Source organism: Ammospiza nelsoni, chromosome 1 (assembly GCF_027579445.1).
Source record: "Ammospiza nelsoni isolate bAmmNel1 chromosome 1, bAmmNel1.pri, whole genome shotgun sequence".
Taxonomy (NCBI): Eukaryota; Metazoa; Chordata; class Aves; order Passeriformes; family Passerellidae; genus Ammospiza; species Ammospiza nelsoni.
In genome coordinates, this window is record NC_080633.1 from 79,753,041 (window position 1) to 79,761,303 (window position 8,263).

Sequence of the window (8,263 nt, forward strand, 5' to 3'; positions counted from 1 at the left end):
GCTGCACAGATTCTTTTGCTGATGACAAAACTTTGGTATTGCAGAGCCAGCTTTGCAATACCCTCCCACCTTCTGGGAGCCCACAATGAGAGCAAAGCAAAAACAAGCTATTGTATCTGCAGATAAAGTATTTGAGTACTGTACTGCACTTCTCCCATTAAGTCCCTAAGCAAAACTGCCTGGAAACAGCAAGCAATTTGCACTAATTACCTGCTCCTCCCACCTCTCTTCATGTGCATCATTCAGCATTTAAAAAAAAGCTACCCTTTCCCATAACTCCCCTTTGTAATCAAGGTAATGCAAAGTAAATACTTACATTTATGTAATAGAATGGCTTGGCCTGCCTGTAAATGAGAGCATATAAATCCCCTCTTAGGAACGGATGTAAAAATTGGAACAGCAGCTTTATCCATAATTCATTAAAAAACCCACAACAGAAATGCAAAGAAAAAATTGCAGAACTGAAAAAAAAAAAAAATCATTAACTTTTAAGGAGACTAGTGCCTGGGTGGCAAGTAAGGTATATGTGCACATGCAGAGAACTGCAGAGCCTGGAACTAAAGTTCATTGCTCAACTTTGTAGTTTGCTCTCCAAAGCAAATGTAACTCTGCTTTTGTGCCTATTATGATGAACAAAAAAATCCCTCCTAAGCTATAATGAAACAATTGGAAGACTACAGGCAATAAATTAACTGGTTACTTAGATCAACTGATTTTATCCACCAAGTTTGCAGGCATGACAAAACTGCAAAAGCAAAATCTCGACAAAAGTTAACTATTTTTGTAGATGACATTTCCTTGCTTATTGCCATCAGCAAGTTTTTCACTTGGTTTAATAAAATTATTTGCAATATCTTTGTATATTTTTAAAAAGTAAATGCACAGGATGCAAGGCTTAACTTGTGTTTCAAATGGCAGAAACAGCCCCCACTATCATGCAGGCAATCAAGCTGAAGTCATGTCAGGTTTTGATCTTTCAGAACATTGCTCTGTCTGCTCCCTTATTTTAGATAATTTGGGTTATTTTGTGGTGTTACTGCCTCTGCCTTAGTTTTGTGAAGCCAAACACCTATGGAAGGTTTGTGATAAGAGACTTGAAGTTGGGATTGCAAGTAGTGTCAAAGCCCCCTGCACTGCCTGTGCTGTTTGACAGGGATTTTACCACCACACGCCACAGAAATTCAAAGTGGATTTGGCTCTCTCTGGTGGAATGGCTGAAATGCATTTCATGGGGTTTGGGCAGCAGAGCTCAGCAGCATTCCCTTTGGGAAAGGCTTGTTTCCCCTGCATGGGACAGAAAGCTTTTGGGAGTGCCTGAGGAGGAGCACATGTGAGTGCAGAGGACCGAGTGTGTGCATGCGGACAGACGGACTGGTGGCTGCAAATGAAAGAGCTGAAGTGTCTTTTGCAAGCACCCTGCACTGTGTTACCCTGCAGGGACCATAGTGGAGGGCAAAGAGAGCAAGAAGCCCTTCATTTGTCATCTTTAGTGAAAGCTTCTCTGGCATTTGAAGGTTACTGGGCATCTTAGTAGATCCCAGTGACTAGAGAAACACAAACTTCGTAGCGCTAGGAGCTCAGCAGAGACCAAACTTCGCTGCACCTTTTGCAGTGGAGAAGCCAGTGCCACACAGCCAGTGTCACACAGCTCTCTCTCCAACTTTGCACCCTTGAGCAGGGCCAGCCACAAGGTCAGTCTGGAAGGAAACTACCCGTGTTGAGCAGAACCTAAAGCAGCAGCCAAGAACTGTTTTCTCTTCCCAGCAGGAAGCCATCATGGAGGAGAACCAAACCATGTAGCTCCCTGGGTAACTCCCAGGAAGTCTCAGTTCTGAGGCAGTTTCTGAGCAAAGATAGCTCAGAGGCCACATCATGCAAGGTCAGACTGCACCACTTGTAACATGATACTACAAGCACAGAGGGTTCTCCAAGCTCAGAGGGATGCTATAAGGATAACATTCACTAATGCTGGTGAAAGATGCTTGGGTACTACAGGGAACAGTGTCACAGAAATGCCTAAAAATACTGAATTCATCTTTGCATGTTCTAATTGTGCCTTTGGGTTCTCTAAAATTGACTTGTTTTTAGTTTTATAGAAATACTTTTGGAATTGAGAGTGAGAAGTAGTGTCTGGAAGCAGTATCCTAAAAAAAGGCAACCCAAAATCTAAAGACTCTTGCTCAGGGAAGAGGGGAAAGGATGTTTGGGAGCCTCATCTCTTCCCAGCCTGGCCCTCTGACCATGGATTATTCTGCAGGACAACATCTTGTTCTGTTTTCAGCAGGCTAACAGTGCTGAAAGAGGCAAAAGCAGTAGCCAGCCACACTTGGCCAAAGTTGCTCTGAGATTAGGGTCAGTTCTCTATCAACACACTTCTGTAGAGAAAAGGCCTCATTTTTCAGTTTGTTCCTATAATTTGAAGGTAAATCTGAGAACTAGGCAAATACATCTTTCACCTGAGAGGTATCAGTGGGTTTTAATTTCTTTTAGAATATCTTTCAGCATCAACATCAGATTCTTTCTTAGGATAAAGCTGTCTTTATGAAAGCAGTGTGCCTAATAGCCATCCTCGACTACTTAAACAAGTCAATTTTGCAAGGACTGTAGCTGTCAAGCCAGAGCGCTGTTTGGAACTACAGTACAGGGATCCTAGATTTTAAATGAAATGTTACCTCATGCATCATTTTCTATCATACTTGTAGAATTCCAGTTAGTTTATCTCAAAATAAATGTTGCTTTCTGTAATTTGTACACATGCTAAAGCTGCTGGTATGTTTTTTTAATGACTGTTCTGCTTTGCTTTAAACATGTGGGGTTTCTTTAAACAAAAATGAAGGTGATAACTTTGTACATTTTTAAAATGACTGCTAAGGTCAGAAGTATAAAAGTATATGTTGCATTAAAATTGAGTGCTGTTTATGTATTTAACATAGATGTACGTTTTTGCATTGTTAAAAAGAACGATCCATGCTTTCTTTGAGGGGGATCTGTGCTCCAATATTGTCTGATAGCTTTCATATCTCAATTACTTTAATTAAAGTTCTAACAGTTTGCATATGATTCATGATTCTGATTTCTTCTGTTTTATTAAATCTGATCATCTGACATGGTTTAAAATGCTCTTCTCATTTGGAACAAGAAAAATGTACCTCCTGGTGAGAAATTAATCCAACACTCAAATTGGTTTTGAATTACAAGCATGATGCTGCCAACTGCAAGGTCTTAACTTGAAGTTCATGAAATCCAAAGGTATCCATAAAATGATGCAAGAAAAGCTCTTTATTTCTACAAAACCTCCAAGTGTCGTTGATATGGAAATACCATGGTCAGAATATTTTTTCCATACCAAATCAAATACTTTTGTCATTCCTGTTAAACAGACACTTAGTATTTAAAGGAAGAGCATTATTCTCATTAGGCCAAGGCAAACTCAAGTGTCAGGAGAAGATTCATTTGGTGACCATTTGGCTGGTCACCAAAGCTATCCTTATGAAGTTGCAAAAGCATTCTTAATCAAAAATGTTTATTTATTTTGATCACATTCCTTAAGTGTTCCCAAATCACCAAATGTGAGCCACTCAGAGCCAGTGAGAATACTGGCTTTTAGTGTTTTAACACTTGAGCAGCCACTGGTTTTAAAATGGTCTTGGAGAGGTACCATGGTAAGAATCCCTGGGATCCTGGTGCCTCAGCTCTCCTCACACTGGCCCACAGCAGAGATCCAGCCTTAGGGTTTCCTGCACCTTGTTGGCCCTTCAGTTCCTGCCTGTTTCTTCCTGTCTCCTCCCTTAGGGGCTCCATGACCACCCTCTCATGCCCCTGGCATCTGCGAAGGGCTGGGAAACAGCTCTGTTTCTCCTGGACCTCGGTGCAGGGCTGTCCAGGGGACATTCAGAGGGCCCTGAGCTGGCTCTCACCGTGTCCAGCTCCCCCTTCCCGCTCTCCAGCCATGCCTGCAGAGAGGATTGCCTATGTCTAGTCACGTTCCTGTCTGATCCCAGGAGGGCTGAGCAGAGCAGAGGACACAATCAGGGTACCGACCCCAGCAAGATCAGTCTCTGCCCCACTCCCAGGCACGGCTCGCTGGCTGCTGGCACAGCTGTCCCTCACACAGAGCGGTCCCTGACCTTCCCGAGCTCTCCCTGCCCGCAGCACTGCCCCTGCAGGAGGCCATGCTAAAAAATAAATAGGAAAAGAAAAGGGAGCTTGGGTAGGGCTCAGGAAAAGATAGTGCCCTTGTGCTGCTCATGAGGCCAGGCCAAGGGAGCAAGCATCCCATGGCTCGGAAAGCCAGAGCCTGTTTGGAACAGGTTTGAGAATTGCTGCCGTACTGCTTCCTCTTGAGCAGACTGAGCAGGGCCAAATAGCACACACAGAGTCACATGGTGGCCAGTCTGACCTTTCTCAAACGAAGCTTTCTCTTTCAGGGACTTTGTAGGCTTTATTTCACTCTTCCCAAGAAAGCTAGGGCCTGAAGCAGGGAAAAAGTAAAACACGCAGTATGAGAGCAAATAACATTATTGCTTCGTCTTCTTAGCTTGTAGTCTTGAAAGTCTCCTCTCCCTCACACCCATCAGCAGCCCCTCCTCTGACCTCCATCAGTAATGATGACAATTAGCTCTTCCATTAACGATGTATATTGAAATATAGTCAATTTTGTTCCCCCCAAGTGCCTGCACAGACCTCAGATGAGAAAGTGCCCAACTCCAGACAAACCCTCCTACTTGTGGATGGTTCTGCACAGCATTTACTTTTGTGTTCAAAAATCAGTGACAAGGTGGCAGAATGCAGCTCTGCCGTAGATCTACAGCATCTATGCTGCTGGGGGAAGACCTACCCTGCCGAGGAAAAGGCTTCTTACCACAGACAGGTGAAGTGCTGACACTAACAGAGGTGTGGCACTAAGGGAGCAGAAGCCTCACCATTGCCTGTAAGTGACACTTCTGAATGAGGATGTGTTGGATGACCACAGCAAACACTCTCCCAGTCCCTGCAATGTGCATGGAGAGCCACAGGGAGGAAAACCAGAGCCTGAGTGCTGCTTGACAACCCAGGAGAAAGCCAAGCAGCAGTTATCAACTCTCTACACTGGCTGTCCTGCAGCTGTGAGAAATGGGCCTCCTCCCTCTAGGTGACATAAAAACTGTGTCTCGTGAGCAGACATTTTCCTGGCAGCTGGAACCAGTGCTCCCAAACTTACAGCCAGAATGGATTGCTCTGTGCTGAGCCCACCTGCCACCTGTGGTAAATTCCCACATCCTCCAGTGCAGCATTTCTTTAAAGAACCAGAGGTCTTGGTGCCAAGCCCCACCGATGATGACAGTCCCAGCAGTGCAACACCTTCTCTTCTTCCTCCTCAAAGGAAACTTCACACCCTTGTTTCCTTTGAATTTTACATGCTGTTGTTATGGAAAACAACATATTTCTGGGAAGGCAGACACACCAGAATGAGCATCCATGGGATGGGGTGTTGGGGGATTATATTGATACCTGGACCTTTCATACCTCATGCCTTACAAACAAGGTAATTATTGAAGCTATCACAGATTTGCTTTAAACATCCCTAAGCACTGCTCCAGTTCATTTTTCCTTTTCCCTTTTTTTTAATATCTTCTAGATGCACTATTTTGTGTAATTAAAAGAGGTTTTATGTTTGCAATATATGTTTGATGAGACAAAATCCAGAACATCTGAGCAAAGGGAGCTCTAAAGAGGGCTCCTCTATAAATGAACTCTGTGGAAGAACTTGGCTGTCTAAAAGCAATGTTTAATATTAGATACTAAAAGCTAGTACACAAGAGTCATGTGCCATCCCCTGGGGTAATATCTGCAGGAGGTGCAGGAGGCCAGTGATGCTCTGAGTGGGTGTTTGCCTGGGAGGATCTTAGGGAGCCTGAATGGAAGATGAGAGTCTGAGGCTCACAGGAGACAGCTTGTCCTACCACCGTGCAAGTGCTATTTAAACAAGGGAAATAAACTGTTAATGTAGCCATGATATTTTCTGAAAAATCCTTTCCTTAGGACTTTTTCTCCTGAGAAGCTGAGAGGCCTCAGAAACAAAATGTAAACAATGGTTATCTGCTGGTGTGGGATGCAACAGGTGCATCTGTGACTGGTCTCATGTGGTTGTTCCTAATTAATGGCCAATCACAGTCCAGCTGTCCAGACTGTCTCAGTCAGTCACAAGCCTTTTTTAATCATTCTTTTTCTATTCTTAGCTAGCCTTCTGATGAAATATTTTCTTCTATTCTTTTAGTATAGTTTTAATATAACATATATCATAAAATAATAAATCAAGTCTTCTGAAGCATGGAGTCAACATTCTTGTCTCTTCCCTCATCCTAAGACCCCTGCAAACACCATCACATATTAACTCAGAGAAATTTGGTGAAATTTGGTTTAGTTGTAAAGCCTCCCTTTTCTCTATGTTTTCAACCCAATTAACCAAGCAGCTCAACAATGACCCCTGAGAAGAAATTTTATTGGCTCTTCTGTCTCCCTTTTGAATATGAACTCAAGACATGCTCAGGTGAGAGAACAGCAACTGCTCTAGACTGCTGCTTGCTGGCTTCCTGAAAGGAATACAATCCTCCAGAATGCAAGTGCACTCATGATGCAGTTCACTGGCACAGAAGCTGAGATGAACCTGGCAGCAAGAGATGAACCTGCCTAGGAGGGGCAAGAAGCAGGGTCTCAAGCTCTTACTTTCAGCTCTGCAGAACCACTCCTTGAGCAAAACACCAGGTCTTCTGTATAAAACAAAGGCCAAAATGTTATGAAATACTGAAAAAAATAATATTCAAAGTAGAGGCCCTTGAAAGAATTTGAGTGAAATGGACACATTTTGCAGGTTTATGCCTCATCCTGTACATTCTCCTTGCTCAATGCAATTTATTATTTCTCTTACCCTTTATACAAAAGCAAAAAAATTCTTGTGATGCAGAAGGCATAAACAGTAATGACAACAGTAATAGTCCATCTCCAAATATAGCCTATTCAGTTTTACACTGAGTATGTCTTTCACCTAGAAATAATTATCATCTCATTAACAGCAGTACAGGCAATAATATTCTGTTTTTCAAGGTACTTTAAATCTTTGTAAGTATCTCAGCTACAACTGGTTTTTTTCCCCTTTATAATAAGGACAGTAAAAATAAGTTATGCTTTGTGCACCTTCAACTGCAGTTGGAAACTAACAGGTTTCTACATCTTAAAAGTTTTTAATTCACTCTTGGATAATGTGAGAATCCAACCCACCATTTCTCACCATACATTTTTTTTGACACTATGAAGCCTCATGTTTGTGAAGCAGGAGTAGGTTATCCCAGAACTACTGCCCAGGATTCACTTTCACAGAGTGATTCTGACTGTGAAGACTCACATGCCTCAATACATCACAGGAAGGTTTGGATGAATGCATTAAAAAAACCAGATACCCAGCAGCCAAAGAGAGGGCTTGCTACAAATTTCAACTCCTACTAGCAGATTCTTATTCTAGGTGTAAAACAGATGAACTACTTGATATTCAGAAAGCTAAAAATATAAAGGCACGAAAAATCTCAAGTTTCTTATCACTTCATTTCACAGTGTTCCACGTCTTCAAAATGTCTATCACCTATCTATGCACTAAGAACTTTAACTTACACATCCTGTCATGCAAGTCTCTCAAGCTGATGCTGCTAAACCCGGGTCTTTTGAGATCACTGGATCCCAAGGCAAAGATCAGTAGATCACTAGGTCACAAGGCAAAGCATTTTGGTCACACCGTATTTCCTCAGCACGGTCGGTGTTTGTGTATCGGCCCCGCGCTCTGCATTTGCGGGAGCACTACAGCGAAGGAAGGGCTGCGGGTGCCACCAGCTGGGCTGTCCCCTGGCCTGCAGGGACACCTGGTGACAGACCGGCAGGGGAGCCATGCGGCGGTGCGGGACCGGGTGAGGACTCCTGGGCTCCCCTGCAAAACCCAAACTGCGGGCCGGGGCAGCTGCGGGCCAGAGGCGAACATCTGCAGGGAAACGTCTGTGAAACGCCCTAAGACAAGGGCACTTGTTTCATTTTTCTTATTTTTTCTTTTTTTCCCTTTTTCTTTGTCTTTTTTTTTTTTTTTTTTTTTTTAATCTAAGATGTATGAGACACAAGGGCACCATACATCTTAGATTACGTAACAGGGCAGTGTCTGAATTCTGTCCCACCCCAGGAAGCCACAAGCGGTTGCAGAAGTATTTGATTCTAGAAAGGTAAGAGAGATGGGGAGAGAGGAAAG